This window comes from Ambystoma mexicanum, chromosome 2q, assembly GCF_040938575.1.
Source record: "Ambystoma mexicanum isolate Mex_15411 chromosome 2q, UKY_AmexF1_1, whole genome shotgun sequence".
NCBI classification, from domain to species: Eukaryota; Metazoa; Chordata; class Amphibia; order Caudata; family Ambystomatidae; genus Ambystoma; species Ambystoma mexicanum.
In genome coordinates this window covers 541,773,242-541,798,931 of record NC_090924.1, presented here as the reverse complement: position 1 = coordinate 541,798,931, position 25,690 = coordinate 541,773,242, and the positions used below count along the sequence as shown (strand labels likewise).

Here is a 25,690-nt window from a genome sequence, read left to right as displayed (position 1 = left end):
TTAAAACATTTTTTTGGGTCAGCTCTGACCTTTGCAAAAACATCGAACAATATTTACAACTTAAAAAGTAATTAGCATTCCAAAAAAAAACAGAAAAAACAATAAAATCAGTATAAGGCTTTAGCCATGCAGTTACTACACAACAGAAAAAAAAAAGAAAAAATAGAGAAAAGAAAGGAAAACGAAAAGGAAGCCAGGAGATCGCAAAAACATGAAAAGCATGCCAAAGGGGTGGGGGAAAGATAAGGCAAATGAGAATAGCCACGTTGCATCTAAACGGCAAACTATGCCTTAATGTCTACAGTTGCTGTTTCTTTGCTATTCCCAGCTGTGATAAAAGTCCTACACATTGTTGCCCAAGATTAGTTTGCTACCAAACCCCCGACCCCCAAAGTTCCTTTACTACTGGTATTTCGGTATTGTTTTCATGCTTGTTTTCATTGCCCATCAGCCTTCTCCCAATTCTACATGTAGTTAGTAGCTCAGTGAGGTAATGTGCATAGGTCTTTTGTCACCCAAGGAGCCATCTCAGCCATTTCGACTTGATTGGGTGATACTATCCCCTGTTTTTAAGTGTCATAATGAAACGTGTGCACTGTTAAATGATACATTTTATAAATGATACGGTTTACTAGAGATTTTTTTAAATCACGCACTCGATTGGGAATAGATTTTTCTTGGGATAATTGTACATCTTTTGCAAAAGTAACATTCTTTCCATGATATCCGAGTTAGCTGAGCAGTTTTTCAATTATGCATGTTCAATCAATCTTCGCAGGCCATTTGCCCCGATGGTTCTTCATGAACTTGCACATGACTTGCAGACTCCCTGGGGCAGTAACTTTACAGATGCCTCTTCCAAAATCCGCTCCCCATGATTTGCTGGGATTAGTTGTGCAACAATGCAACATTTCTTGCGAAAATGCAATCAGGAGAACATTGCACCTTAGTATATAAAATCTGCTTCCTAGTGCATTCTCAGTGATGGTCTCCGGCGTTTGCATTACAAGCCGAGACACTGCATTTTCCCTACAATCGAAATTATTTCACACTCATTGGGGCAGTTCATTGGTAGGTCCTTCATTGCATTCAATCTTATATTTTCGGTCTGGCATTCTGTAAGTGCACTCACAAATGTCAGATTGACTTACTTTTTGAATCCAACAGAGAGGAAACTGTCAGAATGTCCAAAAAATAAAACATCATTCGTCCTGTGTCAAATCCTATTTCCAACCTTTACTCTTGTAACTAAACTACCTAATATGCCAATGCTCTTGATCCTGAAGAATGGCTGCCCTCTCCTGGATGAGGACTCTTAGTTCTTTGAGGGATTCGTTCCCGAGGTTTTAGTTGCCTTCCCAAGGTTATGAGTCTTTCCATCAAAAAGTGCAATTTAATGTTCTCAAATGGTGTAAAAGGACATATATGATGAATGCACAATAAATAAAAAAATAAAAAAATGGTGCAAAGCTCCACGTTGAAAAACACAAACAAGTTTAAAACAAAGTTCCAACTCCGATCATTCACCACAGTTCAAGAGAATGCCTCCCTTATCTTGATGTTAGACCAGACTCACAAGCACCAGTGAATTAGACAGGACTCACAAGCATCAGGGGGCGTCACTCATCTTCCCTTGGCTTCTTAGGTACTCCACAGTGTTCAGAGGATGTACCTCCTCTCTTGGTCTTTCACAAGGTTTCCAATGCAACACCAAGGGATTTGATGCTCTTCCCTGGTCTTCTCAAGTTTCACAACATTAAGGGGAGCTCCCCTCTCTTGGCTTTGCTCCCAGTATTCTGGCAAAATCCTGGTTCGCTCTCCTGCCAGGTCTTGCTCTTTCTCAGGCTTCACAATGCCACAAGGACTTCCCTACTCTTGGCTTTCCTCACAATGTTCTGGCAAAACCCTGGTTCACTATCCTGCCAGGCCTTACTCTTCATAACACAACTTCAAGTAAACAGGTAGGGGTCCCAGATTCCGATTTCCCTTCTCTGTGAATCTGGCAGCCCTGGTGTACAAACCTTCCAGGTACCACTGCAAGGTAGAAGCCTCTGGATACAACTCAATTTCTCATGTGGGTCCCAGACCCTTATTTCCCTTCTCTGGGAATCTGGCAGACCTGGTGCACGAACCGTCCAGGTACGGCCACGAGGAAGATCGCTCTGGATGCACCTCGATTTCACAGGTGGGTCCCAGGCCCTTCTTTCCCTTCTTTGGGAATGTGGCAGACCTGGTGCACTAACCTCCCAGGTACTGCCACTCACTTTCACATGTAGGTCCCAGACCCTTATTTTCTCATCTCTCTGCCTCTCAGGATCCCCAACAGCCTTTCCGGTCCTCCAACCCTCCTCTGTGTGGTCACTAGTCTCTCGCTGCTGTCCTTGGGGCCCTTATTCCATTCTCAGCGTCTCTCACAGGTTACAGGGTCTGCTGCGGTTCTGCAGCAGTTCGCAGTCTTTCTGGTAGACAAACGGGTCTGCAACCCCTTCTCTACCCTGTTCCTTGTGGGAGGGTTTGACCATGGTTCCACCAGTAAGGAATTCTCCAGCTTGTTCCAGCTCTCTGTACTTCGCCGGCTCGCAAAGGTTTCCCCTCTCTCTGGTAGGCAAACCGATCCACATCCCCTTCTCTTCAGAACACAATTTTCCTGCTCTTTTTGCCCCCTAAGGGAGGGCTTGAAAATACTTCCTGGTTTCACTCTCCTATTTCAACTATAGTTTGACCAATCGGAAGTCAGTAACTACTAGACTGTTCCTTGTGGTTCTCAAAGATGATCTTCGTGCCTCTTCCTCCCCATAGCACTTGTTGTCTAGATTGCTCATGTTGGTACTGTGGGCTACTCTGCATTCCTCCATGCATCTTCTTTGTCCCAGTACTAATCTGGAGGTCTGCCAGTGAGTCATAGGTATTCTTCCTCGTCCCATTCTTGTGGTGGAAATTACATGGGTAGTCTCTGCTCTTCCTCATCTTAGTACTTGTTAAGGAGGTGGTAGTGTATAAATCTACAGGGCGCCTGGCAAGGTCCTGATATACCCAGGAGGGTACATGTATTAATATAAAAGAAATCAGGATGGGAGATCCGACTACAGCTATTAGGTTTTGAAACTACAATTTTATTTCAAACCAATTTTTTTTGCACAGATGATTTTTCAATTATTTACAAGACGTTCGATAAGCACGAAAGTGACACGGACAGGTTTGATTATATACATAGGAAATACAGGTAACTATCAACCTCTGGAATATCGAGGTCAAATTTCCAACAAAGAGCACAAGCAAAAAGGACAGTAGGGTGAACACACGACTGAGCACGGTGCTACCCGGGACTGTAATTGGTCCGGGGATAATTAACAAACAGTGTACACAACACTTTCTACAAAACATACAATGCGGGTTAAACAGTTGTGTCACAGGTTATCGACACTGGAGTGTTTCGGCCATAGGGGGCTGGGTTCAAGCCCATCATAGTGGTGGCCTTCATCAAGATGGACGCAAGATGTGGTTCTGTCCGTCTTATCTGTGGGGAAAGGGGAGCTGTGAGGATCTCAAGATATTAAGTATATTATTTAAGAATTATTGAATAATGGCCGATTGTTGGCACAAGGGTACATCGAGAGGTGTATCGATATACAGCTTACCTTCTGCTGGTGTTGCAGTGGTGATGCTGTGTATTTCAGTCCTTAATCTAATGCCGGACTGTCGAGTGCATAAAGCACTGAGGAGAAGCCGTGGGTTCCTGAGTGAGTGACTTGCTTCAGGATCCGGAAGGCTGGTGAGGGGCCTAGGTAGGTCACAACTCTGTGAAAAGGAAGACCACAATGAGTTAGTCTAACCTAGATTGGATGGTTGTAGCCGCAATGGATGGTGCTCGTGCAGGCTGGTGCAAAGCAGCATGTGTGTTTACTCCATGAGGAGGGAGCAGTAGATGAGAAACAACGTGAGCCACTGATTTGTGATTTCAGGAGGTGGTGGTGGCATCCAGGAGGGAGTACCAAAAAGCACCAGTGCCAGGTGACTAGGCAAGCGTGTGTGCGAGAGAGCTCTGGAGTGGAGTGAAAATTGAGTAAATGCGAGTACGCCAACTCAAGATAAACTGCGTGGTAATGTGATCCAGTACTTTGTATTATCCTGGAGGTGCACGGCAGAATGCTCGAGCTGTGCTGAGTGTGCAGCATGATGAGGAGTGCTTGAGTAGTGCTGAGTTGGTGCCGGTGACGCACAGTATGAGGCCGGATATTTTAAAAGTGAAAGGTGATGCTAATGGCATCAGGCTCAGTGTTTTGGTGCCTAGGTGGGTGAGCGTCCAGGTTATTAATTTCAGAGTGGAAGGCAGGGTGCATTCCTGAGCAATCGTGGGCTCTTGCCGTTATTCTGAAGGCTTGTTTGATCCCGTAGCTCACACAGCATGTGATGGTTGCTGTGGAGCTCGGGACGCTGCATGCATAAGTGTACGCCCACGGGCGAGTGGAGGACCAATTGGGTCAAAGGTGTGCGCGTCAGCTGACGTGTCACAGCTCCAGACTCAAGCGGTGTCCAATCTCTGAGAGTGCGACCCATGTGACCAAACGTATGTCCAATACAAGCGCGGCGTAAGCCGAAAGTGAAAGTGGCTTGCTGGCGGACTGCTTTATTGCAGGGGCTGGTGTTGAAAAAGGAGGCAGAGTTGCCTAAATGTGAAAAGAACCCCAGAAATCAAGAAGAGTTATGGGACAAGCGGCACTATACATGTATGATGACTGATAACAAGGTATTTGACAAAACACAACGTGATGTTGCAGAACCGATAGTACAAGCGTGACATAAATCCTGGTACTGGTATGTATTGGTGAAAAACACACAATCTGACCGGTATAGTGGAAACATTATTCATAGTTAGACCCCACTTGGCACGATTTCTGCATGGTGCCACAGTGGTGCATAGGTTTACAGTGCTAAAGCAGCCAGACACAAGGTAAAAACAGTCTGTTGGAAGCTCTGCGCTCTGTGAAGTGAGGGCCCATAATTGGTGGCATATTTCAGTACAGATCTATTTACACAAGAGGCGAAAAGCCTATGAAACATCATAATCAGCTAATTAATGGCTTACATCTCTGCATACATGCACCAAACCCGTCTACCATGGTGATATTGCATAAAGGACATACGTGTTCATTAGAGTATAGAGTAGACCCAACCAGTGAGAAGGTGGATTGTCTGTAAATGACACAAGGCAAAACTACCTAACCTGTGCTGGTCACCAGTCACCTCATGGGGTTATAGGAGGCAGTCTATGGGAATTACTCCCAGAAGTGCTCCCACTCAACAGTGATGTTCAGAACATTCTTCACTGAGTCCAGTTTGTGCACCCATTTCTGTTTGAGTCTGATGAGGGCTAGGTTGATGTCTCCTCCACGTTTCTCTGGCTGAAGTTGTTGTAGGATGGTCCACGTGAATTGTTCGTGTGTAACTACGTTCATTTATCCTTTGCTTGATGGGCCTGATGGTTTTTCCGATGTAGAGGAGGTTGCATGGACATCTGATGGCATAGATCACATGTTTGCTTTCACAATTAGTGTGGTTCTTCATGGTACAGATAAAGCCCTTGCGGATAAAGGTTTTGCTGGTTTCTGTGTATCGGCAAGCTACGAAATGGCCGCAACTGTAATGTCCCACGACGGGAGGTAGATTCCACAAAGTAGTTGGCGTTTTGGTGGGTTCAAGGAAAGTATGAACCAAAGTGTCTCTGAGGTTTCTGTTTTTTTTTTAATGCGAGCAAGGTTTTTTTTTGCTAGGCTACCTTCGTTTTTGATCAAGGTGCCAATGTTTGTTGATTGTGGTCTTGATGAGGTTGCTCACGCGGTTGAAGGTAGTGACACAGATAGTCCGGTCTATTGGATCTTTGGTTTTAGCTGGCAAGCAGACTGTAAGGTCGTTGTTGGCCGCTCTTTTCTTGACCATTTTGATGGATTTTCTAGGAGAGCCTCTTTCACCCAGGTATGTTTGCAACTGTTTTGCGTGGTGTTCAAATTTCTCTTTTTCCGTACAATGTCTACGTATGCAGAGAAATTGCCCATAGGGAAGATTATATTTGAGACCTTGGGGGTGCTAGCTGGAGAAATGTAGGAGGCTGTTTCTGTCGGTTTCGTGAAGAGTTCGGTTTTCAGCAGATCACTGGAACGGTATATGTGCAGATCAAGGAAGTTAATGGATTGAAAATCCCATTCAATGGTGAATTTGATGTGGGTGTTCTGTCGATTCAGCCAGTGGTGGAAAGCCGTCAGTAGTTCCTTGCTGCCTTGCCAGATGAAGAGAACATCGTCGAATGTAGCGACGCCATAGTTTAATGCGATCTTTGTATGGGTTATTTTCATGGTAGATATGGTCCTTCTCGTATTGGGCCATGTAGAGATTCGCTACATCCGGTGCGAATGTGGCCCACATGCTCGCGCCTTTTATTTGCTGATAGATTTGCTGGTCAAACAGAAAGAAGTTCTCCGCCATGGCTATGCGAATGCACTCGAGAATGAAATTCTTAGGAGTAGAAGCAATGTTGTTTCTTTTGTTTAGGCAGTTGGCAAGCGCTTGCAGGCCTTCCTGTTGAGGGATCGAGGTATACAGGATACATGGATGTAGAGGCCCTGTATAAAACCATCCGGCCCATCAAGCAAAGGATAAATGAACATAGATCATGTATCAAAAACCTCATACAAGACAAACCCTTGGTGGAACATTTCAGAAAAAAAGGCCACACACAAAAACAATTCATGTGGACCGTCCTACAACAACTTCAGCCACAGAAACGTGGAGGAGACATCAACCTAGCCCTCATCAGACTCGAACAGAAATGGGTGCACAAACTGGACTCAGTGAAGAATGGTCTGAACATCACTGTTGAGTCGAAGCACTTCTGGGAGTAATTCCCATAGACTGCCTCCTATAACCCCATGAGGTAATTGGTGACCAGCACAGGTTAGGTTGTTTTGCCTTGTGTAATTTACAGACAATCCACCTTCTCACTGGTCGGGTCTACTCTATACTCTAATGAACACATGTCCTTTATGCAATATCACCATGGTAGGCGGGTTTGGTGCATGCATACAGTATGCAGAGATGTCAGCCATTAATTAGCTGATTATGTTGTTTCATAGGCTTTTCGTCTCTTGTGTAAATAGAACTGTACTGAAATATGCCACCAATTATGGGCCCTCACTTCACAGAGCGCAGAGTCTCCAATAGACTGTTTTTACCTCGTGTCTGGCTGCTTTAGCACCATAAACCGATACACCACTGTAGCACCATGCAGAAATCGTGCCAAGTGGGGTCTAACTATGAATAATGTTTCCACCATACCGGTCAGATTGTGTGTTTTCCACTGATACCTACCATTACCTGGACTTATGTCAGGCTTGTACTATCAGTTCTGCAACATCACGTTGTGTTTTGTCAAATACCTTGTTGTTATCAGTCATCCTACATGTATAGTACCACATGTCCCAGAACTCTCCTTGATTTCTGGAGTTATTTTCACATTTAGGCAACTCCGCCTCCTTTTTCAACACCAGGCCCTAAAATAAAGCAGTCCACCCGTAAGCCACTTTCCTTTTCGGCTTACGGCCGCGCTCGGATTGGACATACGTTTGGTCACATGGGTCGCACTCTCAGCGACTGGACACTGCTTGAGTCTGGAGCTGTGACACGTCAGCTGACGCGCACAACCTTGACCCAATTGGTCCTCCACTCGCCCGTGGTCGTACATTTATGCATGCAGCGTCCCGAGTTCCACAGCAACCATCACATGCTGTGTGAGCTACAGGATCGAACAAGCCTTCAGAATAACGGTAAGAGCCTGCGATTGCTCAGGCACGCACCCCTCCTTCCACTCTGAAATTAATAACCTGGATGCTCACCCACCTAGGCACCAAAACACTGAGTCTGATGCCATTAGCATCACCTTTCACTTTTAAAATATCCGGTCCATTTTGGACGCCTCATACTGTGCGTCACCAACTCAGCACTACTCAAGCACTCCTCATCATGCTGCGCACTCAGCACAGCTCAAGCATTCTGCCGTGCACCTCCAGGGTAATACAAAGTACTGGATCACATTACCACGCAGTTTATCTTGAGTTGACGTCCTCGCATTTACTCAATTTTCACTCCACTCCAGAGCTCTCTCGCACACACGCTTGCCTAGTCACCTGGCACTGGCGCTTTTTGGTACTCCCTCCTGGATGCCACCACCACCTCCTGAAACCACATATCAGTGGCTCACGTTGTTTCTCATCCACTGCCTCCCTCCTCATGGAGTAAACACACATGCTGCTTTGCCCCAGCCTGCACGAGCACCATCCATTGGGGCTACAAACATCCAATCTAGGTTAGACTAACTCATTGTGGTCTTCCGTGTCAGAGTTGAGACCTACCTAGGCCCCTCACCAGCCTTCGGGATCCTGAAGCAAGTCACTCACTCAGGAACCCAGAGCTTCTCCTCAGTGCTTTATGCACTCAACAGTCCGGCATTATATTAAGGACTGAAATACACAGCATCACCACTGCAACACCAGCAGACGGTAAACTGTATATCGATACACCTCTCGATGTACCCTTGTTGCAACAATCAGTCATTATTCAATAATTCTTAAATAATACACTTAATATCTTGAGATCCTCACAGCTCCCCTTTCCCCACAGATAAGACGGACAGAACCACATCTTGCGTCCATCTTGATGAAGGCCACCACTATGATGGGCTTGAACCCAGCCCCCTATGGCCGAAACACTCCAGTGTTGATAACCTGTGACACAACTGTTTAACCCCATAGTATGTTTTGTAGAAAGTGTTGTGTACACTGTTTGTTAATTATCCCCGGACCAATTACAGTCCCGGGTAGCACCGTGCTCAGTCGTGTGTTCACCCTACTGTCATTATTGCATGTGCTCTTTGGAATATCGAGGTAAAATTTCCAACAGAGGTTGATACTTACATGTATTTCCCATGTATATATCAAACCTGTCCGTGTCACTTTTGTGCTGATCGAAAGTCTTGTAAATAATTGAAAAATCATTTGTGCAAAAAAATTTGTTTGAAATAAAATTGTACCTTACACAGGTACATAAATGTGTAGGGGATTGTGGGATCGGGTATAGGGTAAGAGAGTGAGGGAGATAGTGAAGGGCTAGAGGTACACTTCGTTCTCCCCAGAATGTCATCCCTCATCCAATAGGGGTTTTCCCTCCCCATGTGATCCTCCCTCAGTGTACCACCCCCAGGGGGACTATTGAAATGTGGCTGCACTGCCCTGGCCCCATTGGAAGGGTCCCCACTTACAGGAGAAGGGACGACATCCATGAATTTGTCACACCGTCTGCATGTGTTCTAGGTGTGTCCTAATGATAATTTATACATATTCTGTAACACAAAGGTCCTGCTTACAAGTACTGTGGCAGTGGTAAAACATCTGGGATTTTTGATTACCGGGTGCATTACCACTCGGCCAATTTGGAGTTTCAGAAGTTTAACTCTTCGAATCCACCTGCTTTTGTGTCTTAGTCCTCGCAAAAGCATTCCCACATTCTGTTATTTACCACATGCAGTAATATGCAATCCTCCCCAGGGCACTTCGGACACCAAAATGAGGAATAAATCTCAATCACGCGGACCCCTCAAGTTACTGTATGTTTACCACGGACAGTAACAGCACATTCCATTTGGCAGTATTACCAGAGGTAATACCGTCAAATTCATAATCAGGCCCAAAGCTCTGGTGTGCCTCTTCTTGTATGACAACTGCCAAAAGTAGCTCACAGTAGAAGTTAGTGTCAACCTAACCATCTCTGCTAGGATGCAACCAGGAGCTGAATCGATCCCAGCGATGTGGGTCCCTCCCTTCAAAGCGGTGGGCGCCTACAGTTAAATAAAGCATAGACTCTCCCGTTCAAGCAGTAGTCTATACTTTGTGAGGCTTATCCTAGACCGTGGCATGATGTGGTTTGCTCGAAAAGCGTTACATAATTGGCACTTAGCCTACCAGCCTTTCTAACCTGGTTCAATTTCACGTGGGCAACCTATAATTTAGGAAAACTTCTAACATTTTTAAAGTTATTTCAGTCACTGTCTGTAAGCCAAATATAGCGTTCCGAAAATATACTGCAGCCAAGGTCGTTATTAAAACTTGGTTATACTGCCAGCAGCATGAACCCATATTTTTAGCTTAAGTACTTGAGTCTGTGTTCACGTAGGGTGGGGCACAGAAAGGTAAACGTGATTGGCAAGAAGGCGTGCAGGAAGATGCGAAACTCAAAAGGAAACTAGTACATTTTCTTTTTCAGAACATTATTTCTAGGATTGCTTCGATGTACAATGTTAACATGTTTCAAGGCAATCCCTAATTTGACAAAACAAAAACTGAAGTACACAGCGTTCAGAATCTGGGGGTAGGTAGGATTAGAATCCTGGTCGCCTGGCTCCATAGACCGCGATTTATCCCCGAGGCCACATTTCCCAGGGTTCTCCGATCTATGGCACAGGAATCTTAGTGCATTCACTGCAGGCATGATCCTTGCGATGAACACATCAGAAGGGAGGATTCTGAGCCTGCTCAATAGGTTTCCAGGCATTGTCCATGGTGCTGCACAATAAAAGTAAATTGACAATACGTTGCCATCAAGCTCCCACCACCGTCACTCATTATGACGATCTTTATGCATAGAGTTTTGTTTTTGGAACATGTGGGTGACACGTAGTTTGTCATTAAGAGTTGATCCCTGTGCTCATCGAATATATATCTGCATTTAAAATACTGAACGCTGTGTAACAGGTGCTACTTCAAACCAAGAAATACATTAGTCTGAAGTCTAACTGTTAGTATCTGCATTTCAAGTGGTCTGTGGTGGTGGTGTTGCTGTGGGTGTCCTTAACCCCCGAATTTGTAAAGAGTGTGTCCCTGGCGCTTCAGGGCATAGACCACATCCTTTGAGGTGATGGTCTTCCTCTTGGCATGCTTGGTGTAGGTGACGGCATCCCGGATAATGTTCTCCATTACACCTTGAGCACCCCGCAGGTGTCCTCACAGATGAGGCCAGAGAAGCGCTTGACTCCACCACAGCGAGACAGGCGGTGGATGTCAGGCTTGGTAATTCCCTGGATGTTGTCTCAGATCACTTTCCTGTGCCTCTTGATGTCGCCTTTGCCAAGTCCTTTCCCTTCTTTGCCGACATGATGGCTCGTCTCTTCCTCGCAAACGAGCGGAGAATGTGTGGCACACATCACAGGGAGCTTGAACAGAGCTTTCGAAGTTGGGCATCCTTCTCAAGGCTCAGTTCATCTTGGATTGCAAAATCAGAGCAGCATCTCAGGCAAGTTATTTCCCTCTGAGAATACTTGGCTATACCCTTAATTGTTGATGTTACTCCCCCCAAGACGTACTATCTACCAACTCATTTTGTCCTTGTTTACATTAAAGACTATGGCAGCATTCCTTGTCTGTCTCTCTCTTGTGCTAACAGTTTGAGTGATCAAGGGGGCCACCACGCACAGCTTGATGTTGGGCACAGGAGCGGCATAGTGAGGATCCCCTGATCAGCGCCACCATACCCCAGGTTTAAAGCCTAGACATGTCACACAGTGGTCCAATATGCTACCACCCCTAAAAGGGAACGGGATTTACCAAATTCCCTAATATGTTAAGTTTAATGTTAAAGGTTACTTATACCGCGCATTATCGCCACCGGAGTGGTCTCCTGGCGCTCTGACAGATCTGAAAAAGGACGGTGTGAAACAGGGATGCTGTGGGAGCGCTTAGTAGGGTGCAGTGGGAATAGGACAGTGAGATATGATGTTCTGTTGGCATCTTCAGTTCGGTTTGCGCAGTTCCCTGATCTTAAGTGCGATTTTCGAGTCTGAGCGATGTGCTGTTGCGCATGCTTATGCTTTGTTTGTATGTTGTTGCAGTGTGGTGAAGCACGTGCGGTTTGCTGTGCAGAGATGTGGTTGTCTACGTTTCTGTAGGAGAAGAGTTTGCTGAAAAATGAGGTTTTATCATTGGGTTAGCAGGTTTTTTTTTTTTTCTTAACTCTTTGCTTTGGTTCTGTGGTCGGCATCTATGCTCGTCCTCTGTGCTTTGATATTGTTTGGCATCCTAGTTGGCAGGTACTTCGTGGTGTGGTGGACATGGGTCATTGAGGTGTGTTCTCTCCTGCCCTAGGGTTAGAGATGGTTAGGTTAGGAAGGTTATGGGTCTCTCCCTTGACTTTTAGTGGGGGGTCCCTGCCTACTGTGCTATTCCTCTGTAAACTTGGAGGTGTGTGTGCATGAGGTCCAAAATGTCCTCCCTACGCCCACCAGTGGGGATGGTTAGGGAATGGATTGTAGGTCCCTCCCTGGGCTTACTGTTTCTGGCAGAATTTATGATTCCTATTCGTCCCCTTCTGAATGTGGGGTGAAGAGCCAAGTTTCTAGTTGTTTTCTGAATTCCATATGATACCTTGTATTGCGTATGTTTTTTGGTAGGGAATTCCATGTTTTAGGAGCCAGGTGCGAGAAAGATGCTCCTCCGAATTTTCTTTTATTGTATGCAGAGATCACCAGATCAGGCATGAAAACTGTGTCACCTCTAATCCTCATTTACAATCATTTACCAGTGGAGCTGTGGCGAATGGTAAATATAATGCAGACATGCACGCAGTTTGAGAGGCAGAAATATTTCAGACGCGTCAGAACAAAGACCCAGTTGAAGGAGAGTACAATGGTGTGGTTATTGGACACTGGTTTGTGTGCACAAATGGGAAACAGTGAGCAGGTCTACAGAGCACATAGCTCTGGAACGCTCAGCTCCCCTCATGCATACTCAAGGAGACGATTCAAGATGGCAGACAAGACCCTAATTGGCTCAGCTCGCTGAGAATAGAGGGAGGGAGCAGGACGGCAGATATGTTGCAGAGCTAAGTTAATCCACCAATCAAAAGGAGGGGAACGCTTGAGTCCTGAGAAACGCAACTAATCTGGGGCGGGGTCAGGGATTGATAAAAGAAAATGGCTTCGGCAGAAAAGTTTGCAAATTTGGAGAAGGATGGTGGAGAAGGAATGAGTAAGGAGGAGAATACGTGCTAGAGTTGGAAGGAGAAGGGTGAGCAGGAGAGGTGGAGCAAAGCAAAGGAAGGATGAGCATGAAAGGAAAGGAAAGGGAGAGAGGAAGAACAACATACAGATGAAGGGGGCGTGTGTGAAAGAAGCAGAGAAGAAGAGGCAGTGTTGTGGGGACAAGGAGAGAACTACTGGACGGAGAAGTAAAGTGCAGGGGAGAGAGGTGGAGAAGCTAAAGCTCCAAGTAGCTATTTCAGGGGGAAGGGAAGTAAACATCAAGTCTGAAAACAGTGAAACAGAGTTTGGGAGAGCAGGAATGGGGTAGGTACCCTTTGGTACGAGCATGTGCGAGATGTCGAAGGATGAAAGTAAGAGTGAGCCGGTTGGCAGTGGAACCAGGTCCCCGAGACATAAAAGTCGCTGGATGACACACGGAAAGCCTACGGAGTCTGTGAGCTAGTCTGCTATGTGAATGGGACTATGGGCCCTTTGCAAGGCTTTGACCAGGCTTCTCCCTTTGTCACAATCCAACTAGCAACCGCAATCCAGACTGGAGACAGCAGGGGACAGTGTCAACACCCAAGACTAATCCATCAGAGCAGTCAAGCAAGTAGAAATATCAAGAAATGAGTAGCAGGCCACTTCAGTGTAACACCAGGGAATGATCCAGGCAATTAATAAGGACTTTATAAGAGAGTCATTTGCAAACCTGAATTAGTTAAAGCAAAACTGTGTGTTTTTGAGACTTACTTTGCCTGATCTAGTAAACAACATGAATACAACTTTGTTCATTGATCATTCTAGTGTTTTGCTTTTTGTGGAGTCCTCACGACAAGGTGCAGTGTCCATCTATAGCAAGAAGCAAAATGAGTGGTCACCACGGAGATATCAATCAACTTGTTTCTGGTGTGCAAAATTCATATTCGAAACAGGTCTTTTCAAAAGTAATTCTTTGTGAAGGAGCAGGCTGTAATAGGTTTGGAGACACCCAAGCCAAAAAGAACAAATGGAGCAAGAGACAAGGTAAAATACCCAGTCATACAGCCGCTCTCTAGTATCCCAATCCGGGTAGTGGTTTCTTACAAAATTTCTGAAAGTTCAGTTTAAACCTTTGTTATAACTTGCAAAAAAGTAAGACTCGAAGTTACTGTTGTTTTTTAACAATGGTTTTTATCTGCCAAAACGATAGTCTTTAGAAACTGAGTAGTCACTAATAATTTCTTAGTGAGGAAGAGTTCGCCACAGTTAACTCATTGATCAGACCAAGTTATGCCAATGCATTTCGGAAATAAATTTCCTTCATCAGGGCCAGTCTAACCATAGTTCATACAAATTCATAATTTAAGCAAACAGTTTGAGTTAGTGCAAAATCACATACATAATTAGAAAAAAACATCATTAAGAAAAATAACAAAGAAAAAAACGAAACTTAACACATACCAGCGAGTTGTGATTGCAGAAGCAGAAGGGTAGAGCAAGAACAAACAAAAGAAACAGAAAGAAACGGGCAAATCAGTCGTTGTTATGAGTAATGTGTAGGAGTGTCCATAAATCAAGGAGATAGCTAAATACCTGGGTCAGGTAGGTCAAGCGTAGCAAACTATAACGAAGCTGTCAAGATCAAAAGGAACTGCCCAAACGAAATAAGCGAAGTGTGTATGACTGAAGAGCGGTATCTAGAAGCAAAAAGTTCTATTAGTGTCAGTGAAAGCCTTCCGTGGTTTTTAGTATTGATGGTAGCATAGAGGCTGAGAAAAAGCTATCATGAGGCTCACCGTCTTGAATGAGGGAGCAGAGCAGTTCTCCCGTGGTCTGTCGTAAGCAGACTGCCTTCGTCGCATCGGAGCGTTGCTAAGGCAACGTTCCTAAATACGACACGTGATCGCGGTGAGCCCAGAAGGGCGCGCGCTGAGTGTTGAAGCTGCAATCAAGCCGTAGGGCTTGAATTGGGCTTAAGTAAATATTTATCAGACCTCCCAGGCTAATATGAGAAAAAGTGGTGAAAAGAGAATTTAAAAATGAAAAATTCGGAGAACAGTACAAAGGAAAGAAATTCTCAAATCAGAAACATACTGCACATGGGTCAGTGGGATCAAAATAAACAGATCCAAACAATTACCGTGTCTCCCCAAGTAACAAAGAATTACTGGGTGGTGAAAATCATAAAAGAGAGAGCAAGATAGAAATAAAAAAAATACTGCAATACGAAATTACACAAATAGAGTCAGAAAGAGCACATGACAATTTACAATAGTTCGTGGTATCAAACTTTGCTGCCATTGGTGTCGTCAAAAAAGGCAGCACCTTGGGTCCTGGACAGAGGTCCAGGAAATGCAGCATTCAAGTCAGAAGTGAAATCCATTCTACTTAGCAGTGTACATGAATGATGTACCATACTGAAAGTAAGAATTTTCTGCGATGAACTGTAAGAGAGCTAGTATGAATTCCTTCTGTGCACGGATTTCAGATGTTTCTAGCAATAGCCATTCAACAGCTTCTATCCCCAAATCATGAGGTATAGAGGTGTACAAGCTTTTTACATCAATGGTGAACATCAAATCCCCCTGTTGAGGCGTTAAGGAGTTCCGTTTTTGAAGGAAATGGGTAGTGTCACGAGTATAGGTGGAAGTTTTTCTCATGTTACTCTCACTGTTTTTACTGATATGTTCTTAAGTACACTCAAGGATAGTGGAATCGGGGCCCATTTGATGGGAATGTTATTGTGGATATTAACCTTGAACTTTTTTGGTACCATCACCCTATTACATCATTCATGTACACTGCTAAGTAGAATGGATTTCACTTCTGACTTGAATGCTGCATTTCCTGGACCTCTGTCCAGGACCCAAGGTGCCGCCTTTTTTGACGACACCAATGGCAACAAAGTTTGATACCACGAACTATTGTAAATTGTCATGTGCTCTTTCTGACTATTTGTGTAATTCCGTATTGCAGTATTTTTTCTATTTCTATCTTGCTCTCTCTTTTATGATTTTCACCACCCAGTAATTCTTTATGTTGCTTGGGGAGACACTGTAATTGTTTGGATCTGTTTATTTTGATCCCACTGACCCATGTGCAGTATGTTTCTGATTTGAGTATTTCTTTCCTTTCTACTGTTCTCTGAATTTTTCATTTTTAAATTCTCTTTTCACCACTTTTTCTCATATTAGCCTGGGAGGTCTGATAAATATTTACTTAAACCCAATTCAAGCCATACGGCTTGATTGCAGATTCAACACTCAGCGTGCGCCCTTCTGGGCGCACCGCGATCACGTGTCGTATTTAGGAACGTTGCCTTAGCAACGCTCCGATGCGACGAAGGCAGTCTGCTTACGGCAGACCACGGGAGAACTGCTCCGCTCCCTCATTCAAGACGGTGAGCCTCATGATAGGTTTTTCTCAGCTTCTATGCTACCATCAATACTAAAAACCACGGAAGGCTTTCACTGACACTAATAGAACTTTTTGCTTCTAGATACCGCTCTTCAGTCATACACACTGCACTGATTTCGGTCGGGCAGTTCCTTTTGATCTTGACAGCTTCGTTATAGTTTGCTACGCTTGACCTACCTGACCCAGGTATTTAGCTATCTCCTTGATTTATGGTCACTCCTACACGTTACTCATAACAACGACTGATTGGCCCTTTTCTTTCTGTTTCTTTTGTTTGTTCTTGCTCTACCCTTCTGCTTCTGCAATCACAACTCGCTAGTATGTGTTAAGTTTCCTTTTTTTCTTTGTTATTTTTCCTAATGATGTTTTTTCTAATTATGTATGTGATTTTGCACTAACTCAAACTGTTTGCTTAAATTATGAATTTGTATGAACTATGGTTAGACTGGCCCTGATGAAGGAAATTTATTTCCGAAATGCATTGGCATAACTTGGTCTGATCAATGAGTTAACTGTGGCGAACTCTTCCTCACTAAGAAATTATTAATGACTACTCAGTTTCTAAAGACTATCGTTTTGGCAGATAAAAACCATTGTTGAAAAACAACAGTAACTTCGAGTCCTACTTTTTTGCAAGTTATAACAAAGGTTTAAACTGAACTTTCAGAAATTTTGTAAGAAACCACTACTCGGCTTGGGATACTAGAGAGCGGCTGTATGACTGGGTATTTTACCTTGTCTCTTGCTCCATTTGCAGTGTCCATCTATGCCTATCTAATAAATTACTCATTTGTAGAGTTTTCAACCGACTGTAAAAATGGGCAGCCCATTCTGCACAAATACTGCTTCACATAACATAAGACCTCAAAATAAATAAGACAGCCCACAAAATTCTCCTTGTAGGCAACTGTCTAAGGATAGCTGCGTGGACAACTTTAACTTCCTTGTGCAGAAGTGTAGGGAGCAAGGCCTGGTGGTGGAACATGGGGTGCAAGGTTATCCCTTGCACAACACAAGGGAGATGGGTGAGGGAATGGGCATTGTGGGGTGTCCCCCACAGTAGAGGAGGTTGTGGTGGAGGAGCCACCTCAAGAATGGTGTTGTGCCGCAGCAGCAAAGCCAGGCCTGGGACGCGTGCCAGCGGGAAAATATCATGGATCCTATGTTTATAATATATACATACATGCAACATTTCCAACACAGAGTACTGTGCAATATCATTCCCATGACTAACAAGCCCAGCACGTCTTTCATCAAAGACTTTACAGACTTGACCACCACCATGACTCGAATGCATAACATCTTCCACTGTAGCTTCAACATCCCTGGCAACCAAGTCAATGAAGGAAGATCTCCAATGCCTACTCGACACTCTGAACCTCACACAGCACACGAAAGACCCAACTCACAGGAAAGGTAAAATCCTCTACCTCCTCACCATCCATCACAGATTTACATTCCTGTTTGACTGGTCAGACCATCAAGAAATCTCCTTTGACATTAGTCGCCACAGTCGGCAAACCCATCAGAAACCCAGCGAACAAGACTTCAGATCATTTAAGAACTTCCCCCATTGAACGCTCTCACAGAAGATCTCAGCAAACTCCACTTCACATGGGCTAATCTACCTCTGATGAACCAGGAATGTGACTCACTTATTCAAGAACTTAACACCACCTTCACAACCAACACTAACTGCCATGTCCCAGTGAAACAACACACCCTCAAGTCTAAACCTTCTACACCCTAGTACACACAAGAACTCAACTTCAGCAAATGAACCATCAGAAAAGAAGAAAAGACTTGCCAAAAATCATGAAGTGCATGCAACCTCGCCCTGCTCACGGAACTTTGTGCTACACGCAGATGACTGCTCATCACTGCCAAGGCAAACTACTACCAAAACACCATAGCCAAGGATAACAATGAAAGTATAGCCTTCTTCAAAGTCATCAAGCACTAAGCTAACCTACTGCCCAACCCTCCTGTGCAGCATTTCATCGAAAAATCCACCACCATCAACTTTTTCTTCATCAACAAGATCAGCATGATCCCTCGACACAGACACCAATGTTCCAGCTAACAGCAAATAAGATATTCCACCTTACAATACCACAACTACCGAGACAAATTTCAAGACACTCACCATATAAGCTCTCACTGCACCCTAGCATCCCTTAAGGACACATAGTACATGGACAGCATCCTCCCTGCCTCATGACCCTTCATACTGAAGCAATCCTCCCGTAACTGACAGTCATTAACTGCCCCCTAACTCAAGGCACCTTCCCCTCAACCCTCCAGAGAGGACAAATCCTCCTGGTTCTCAAGAAACCAACATTGAACCAGATAACCGCCCCATCACCCAGCTTCCCATCCTAGGCAAGATACTTGAGAAAGCAGTAGCCATGCAAGTCGTCCAACACATCAAAGCCAACAACCTTCTTCAGTCCTACCAATCTGGCTTCAGACATAGATGCAGCACAAAACAGCTACTATCAAGGGGATCAACGATGCCCTTAAGGTCCATGTTAATGGCCATCCTTGCCTTCTGGTTCTTCATAACCTCTCAGCAGCATTTGACACAGTAGACCACCAGACACTCATCGACAATCTACATTGCTGCATGGGGTCATCGAGATTCTTCTCAGCGGTTGAAATCTTATCTTGCTAAGCACCTCCAGTTTGAACAAATGGATTCCTCCAGATCACCAACTCTACCCATCAGCTGTGGAGTCCATCCTCTCCCCCGTGATCCTTAATCTTTACATGGAACCACTTGGAACCCTCTTCACTCCACACAACATCCATATCCACCAATACGCAGATGACATGCAGCTCTACCTCAAGATATCCTCCATCAAAGACATCCTTAGGCTCAAGGCCTACCTCTTATTGATCCAGTCATGGATATCCAGTATTTTATACCCAACGCTCAACCCCTCCAAGGCTGAATTCCTACTCCTGACCAATAACACTGAACACCATGACATTCAGACCTGGATCTCTCCTGTGCACCCAAAGGTATTCACATCCCAAGTGGTCACCCGTGTCAAGTCCCTTAAGTTCGACATTAACAGACACCTCATCAAATCAAGCCCTTTGTCCCAGAAAGCAGATTCAGATCTACTGTCCAAGCCTTGAATTTCTCCCACCTGGACGGTGGCAATACCCTTTTTCAAGGCCTTCCAGCGACTACCCTTGCACCCCCCGAGATGTGTTCTGAATGCTGCAGCACAACACAAAGTACTCCACATATTCGATCCACATCACCTTGACCCCCATCGAATTGCACTGGCTCAGAATGCAAGCCTGCAAGCCTGTATGATCGTCAATTCCTGCTGCATCATCTACACAGCTGTCACCCTGAAGTCCCAAAGCTACCTCACTGAGAAACTTAGCATCTCTGGAGACATACAATCCACCAGAAAATCATGTGCAGACAAGAAGGAAAAAAGCAGGTGTGAGAAACCAAAAGGTGTCTCACCCGCTAGTCCTCTGGGACTTGTCATCCAGGTGGCCAGGACATGGCCATCGTTTTTGGATCCATAGGATGGGGAAAATAGGATGGGATAGATGAACAAAAGAGGGCGAACTACCACGTCTCACCATCGATCACTCCCCGAAGACCCCTCACCCAGGTGATCCTCCCACACTGGTCCACCCCCAGTAACTGTATTCAAAAGCGATGGCCATGTCCTGGCCACTTGGATAACATGTCCCTGAGGACTAGCGGGTGAGACACCCTTCAGTTTCTCACACTAGGCATCAGCCCTAGACGAAAGTCGGTCCTGGGACTGGCAGCCTCCCGACACTCTAGGTCGGCTGCTCACAGCACAGCGCACCTCGGGCACTGCTTCTCTTGTCCGGTTTGCCGCCGTGCAATCCAGCGTCTTCCCCGAGTCTCTGGCTCTCCTCAGACTGCCGGTTCGAAACTCCTGGGTCTCTCTCACTAGTTCTCCCCTCCTCACACTTTTATCACGCAATGCTGGGGCTTCCCCCGGCTGAAAACCTATACCTTTCTCTGTGTTGGACTTGTGTTCTTTGTTACTCCATGTGGTTTTGTCATCACAGTAAGACAGACATCATTACTCCTGCGATCTTACTCTTCACAATGCCACACTGATCTCTTTCTTTAATAATTGCATTACACGAATACATATAAGAGGAGTTGTGGTGTGTCATTTGCTAGAACTGGATTGGGTATTTGAGGATAATAAAAATTGAGCTCCTCTTGGAAAGGGAGTCATTGTCCCCAAAAGGGGAGTCTCTCCCTGTGTGGTCCTGCCTGCCGCCACCCCGAGGGGAAATATTGCATAGTGGGAGCACCTCCCTAGCCTCAGAGGAAGGGACTACCCCCTTGGGGAAAGTGGCCGAATCCTTTGATTTGTCACAACACAGTCTGTGAGGCCCATTGCCCCTCGCTGCTAATGGACTGGGATGAGAAAGAGTAGGACTCAGGCGGGTACCAACCTAGGCATCAAAGGTGAGCATGCTCACAAGAAATGTAAGACCACAAATTACCCCCAACCAACATTGAACAAGCTTGTCTAGAAACACTTCTTAAGCTACGAAGGAACTCTAAAAAGGCAAACTTCAAAAGTCTCAAAATCATATGAAAGCAATATGAATGACTATAAGTTATGGCAAATATGTCCGCCAAATCATCAACGCCTGTGTGTGTGGATGAAAACAAAGCGAAATCAGGCTTGTAGTGGGGAAACGTTTTTTTCAGAGCTAATAGAAGGTGCTGGGTAAGCCTGGGTCCACTTTGCAAAGCAGAAAAGACAAAGATGAAAGGTGGCTTAGAGTGGTGCGATACATGCCAGAGTATTAAAAAGAAAAAAATCATCGATCAAACTTTTAAGCAATCGCAAATTTGACCACAAAAAGCTTGGCGTGAGAGCCTCGTATTTGACCCAATTTCTTATAGTGCACAACACAGATTTGCATTTATGAAATTCAGGTTCAATCTTCTCTGGGCAAAATAAACAAATCAGCATTCGTGAGAAATTAGATACACCCCAGGCAAACTGTGGGGTTCGTACATGTAAACTGGAAAATGTGAAACATTTTAGACTGCACAGTTTTAAGCTACTTCCGCAACTCACATTTCAGGTCATTTATCTCTGATCCCGCATTTACTCTATCAGAGTCCTGCTGGGAAAGAATTTGTAGTAGATCTCTCAGAATATCGACTCGTGCTATGTTACGTTTTTTTACATCCTATTATTAGATAGAGATGTAAATTAAGCAGTTATAAAAAAAGGGTAAGTTCTGCTATTTTTACACTGAGTCATAATAACTGGTTTTTGAACAATGTGATGTAATGAATTTTCGATGTTCTGACATTTTCTGATAATTCACGGCTGGCAAAAATCTTTTACATTTTTTTATAGTGTGATTTAAAGAATGTTCTATTATCAATGATTAACAAACGCTTTAATGAATTGTAAACATACATGTAATTTGAGTGAGGACTTGTGTACGGTTTGATCAAAACTGAACACGATACATGCATTGCCCCCCTTACCCCCAACTGCTCGCTCTTTCAGTGAGAGAGCACCACAAACGGAGATTACATCACTTCCTATGCACAGCCTAATACCTACTTTTTGTAAGACCACCAAAAGCACTGACATAGCAACCTCAAAGGGTGTGCATGATTTGAAGAAGAAAAAAAAAATGTCAATGGAAACGAAACTGCGGTGCAGAACTTCCGTTCCATTATGCCAGGGGGTACCTTTAGCTCACAGACATCTATGCAGTATCACACAAATCTGTGATCATTGATTTATTAAGTAAGGGGATGAAAAAGCACAAGTCCCCCAACCCCCAGTCTAAAGAGAGTGAACAGCACTTTTTATGATATGACAGTTAGGCAGTTTGTAAATCAGCACTTTCGCCTCTGAGAACCTTTTAGATCCCCAGTACGCGCATACGTCTCCTGTGCTAAACAGTATTGAATTGCTTACTGATCACCATGTCGACGTTGATAACCAACCACTTTGAAAGAAATGAAAAAAAATAGCAACTGGCTTAAAACTGTGCACCAGGAACGTATGTGCTAATTTACAACAAGCGTTTTTGGAATATATTGGCACTACCATCTACGGGATGCCAAGCGGACTCCTGGAACCTCAATGGACTGCACCTTTTATCTCAGTGAAATCTACCACCCAGAATGAGGAAGTAACAACACCCTTACCCCCACTCCCCACCGACCTCATCCTTCAACTAACTCCTCATTACTAAAACTCTTGCATCCTTACACCTACCACACTCCTATGGACAACCTCCTAGGTCTAGTCTACTTAAAGATTCAGACCCTATCCATCTTCTATCAACAACCACGCTGTTAATTTTTGCACTCCACATTTCAGGGGCTACACATGTGGCTAACCTGCCGAGTCAGTACAAACCACAAACAACTTCGAAATGTTCATATCGACACACAGGTAACGGGTACTCCCGACTTGCATCCATCAACACCACAGGTTTCTGCATCTGCCTTCCTGCTATCCAAATAACACACCCTGCCCTCCTTCATTACAGAGCCATGCACAGCAAGGCCAACATTACTGGCAGAAGAGGGGTATATAAGACCAGTCTACATTACAATACCAGTCACGTTCCCTCATTTCAATTTCTTGGTACACTTAAAAATGAAAATCAATTTTTTTTTAATATAGCCTTCGCCCCGGGTCATGCATTGGGAAATGGTCACTATTCCAAACGATAATGACCCCTCCCGTGGTCTACAAGGCTATTAGCACATAGGTGAGAGGAGGTCAATTGTGATCTCATGTACTAGTAGGACTTAATCCATTTTAACAATTACAACAAAATAAGGTCAAGCTACGGAGACAAACAATGGTTGGACAGGTATCATGGAGCTACAAAGCAGCATTTGACACATCCCTGTACAACTACCCAGGAGTTCAAAGGAGTCTGCAAAAAGGATGGAGGCTTTAGTAGATCCGTGAACGCTGTCTGAGGTAGTGGAAAACAAAATGGCAGATGGAGAAGTTGACAATATCCAGTGGCAATGCGGAAAGAGAGAGGAGGGATTGTCAGAGCCCCACCAATCCAGCCAAAGATCAGATGAGAGTGGTCCATTTAATCAGAAGTAGTAGATGGAGGAGGATGAAGGGGTATGGAGGAGAGGCTAGAAGACATGCAAGGAGACCTTGTTGCTTGCATTTGAAAGAAGGAAGCCGAGAGATGTATCCTGGCAGTTGGAGCCAAGGGAAAGCAGAGACAAGCACTTGTCAAATCAGCTGTTGAGAAGCTAAGCAGAGTACTTGCCATACGAGGTAATGAACAGATGATAGGAGCACTTGCCACATGTCATGCTGACCAGGAAAAAGGACAATTTGACAAATTAGAATGCCAAGAAGCTTAGTATTGAACACCTCAATAGACAATCAGGCCTGAGAGGTGTTCAGAATTGATCACTGAACTTGAAGCAAAAGGCATTGAGAACCTCAGGTCGTATGGAGCCAGAAAGGGGCAGAAACCTTAAGATGCACTTGAATTAACCAGATGTCGAGACAGCTGAAATCATGAAAAGCTAGTAGAGCATATGACCTATCCAGGAAGAGGTGGTCTGACTTTGGAAACATGTTTTCCTGTGAGACTACCCAGCAGCATTCCCAAGAACAACAAAGTTACCAAACCTGGACAGGCTTGTTCTTCTGGTGGAGAAGAAGAAAATCTCAGAGCTGCTGTATTGACTACTCTGTGGCAAAGATAATGCTAATAATATGATTAAAGTGTATGAAGCCAAGAGGGCACCGGGAAGCAGCAAAAGAAACAAAATTAATTGGCAAGAAGGGGGAGTGGTGGGACTGGATGAGCTAAAGAAACAAAAGACCGTAAAAATTATGAAATGAGAGAAGCTACTTGGACGAGAAACTATATAAGGATTGCAGGTTGGTAAATAAACAAATAATATTTGGAATGCATGTGTATACTGTACCGTTATGATACACTTCACCGCAACATCTTTTCAGATCAGCAAAACCAGAATGCCGTCTATAGCTACTGGGGATAACAGCTTCGATAAACCGAGTTGGTATAACCAGGTCTTGACTTTCTTTTTCAAAGTCTATGGAACAAGGCAATTATCAATTAGGATCACAAATATGTAGTAGTTACTTGGTGTGAAAAATGTATCCAAACTTTGACCTGAAACCGAAAGTAAGGGTTTGTCAGGCAGTGTTGTTCGGCTAATCTGAAGCAGCGGGCAGACACTTATGCTACAGTTTTGTTTTGGATCATTTCGTTGGAACAAAGTGCCACATGGAGGTGAACCTAGATTAATGCTAGGGATGTGCAGGGAGGAGGGTAGACTTACCGGGGGCAAATAAAGATCCAGAGTGTGCATCAGTTGCATTGCCGTGTGCCCTGGTAAGCATCCATTTTAGAGTCAGGCCTTTAGTATACTGTATGCTGAGGCTTTGTTAGGGTGAGGCAGTACATCCTTTTTGTAAAGGCTAGTCAACAAAGAAGCTGCTTTCTATATGTAGGTTATACCAGTGCTTTAAAAATGGGGGAAAAGAAGAAGTGCTGGTACTTGTAGAGGAGCAGGTAAACGCTTTCTCACTAGTTCCTGAACCCTCACCACCGTCATACTGCATTGGTCGCAGAAGAGCAGTAAATGGAACCCCCTGTGTCATTCCCATACCACACAGAGTGTACGAGAGATGTTATGCACTCAGACAGCCATACAGAATGTACCCTCACATTGAGCCAGTGAAGGGATGCTGCATGGAAGTATGCATGCACCTATGGACATCATGGAGCGTTAAGTGAAATCTGATGAGGGCAAAGTGATGTCATAAAGAAGATATATGAATCTATGTTGAAACAATATGAAAATACTTAAGAGTAACAATGTAGCTGAAGCACGAAGAGAAACATGTACCCAAAGCTAAAGTAATCAAGACTACAAAGAAGATGAAGTTACTGACTGATCAAGAACTGTAAATAGCAGTAATGCAAGCTAGAAAGGAAACATATAGAAGCTTGCTACAAAGGAATATATGACGTGGCTGGGACAGCCATGATAGGAAAATGGACGCCAATTTGTGTCTGATACAACTAAGCTTCTTCAAAAGCAGACTAAGGCTGTAAAATGAGGAGGCGCTGAAGAATAAGTCAGTGTGCAGAACAAACAATGAGGCAAGGTTGACCCAGAATAAAGGATTCTATTTTAATGAATAAGCACAG

At 44.4% G+C, this 25,690-nt stretch overlaps 1 protein-coding gene and 1 pseudogene across 2 annotated transcripts in view; both read right to left on the bottom strand.

Annotated features, from left to right (window-relative positions):
- Positions 1-25,690, bottom strand: part of PLCD1 (phospholipase C delta 1) — a 447,477-nt gene that overhangs the window by 147,686 nt on the left and 274,101 nt on the right. The gene's annotated exons all lie outside the window — the stretch shown is intronic.
- Positions 10,893-11,245, bottom strand: LOC138570331 (histone H4-like; annotated as a pseudogene).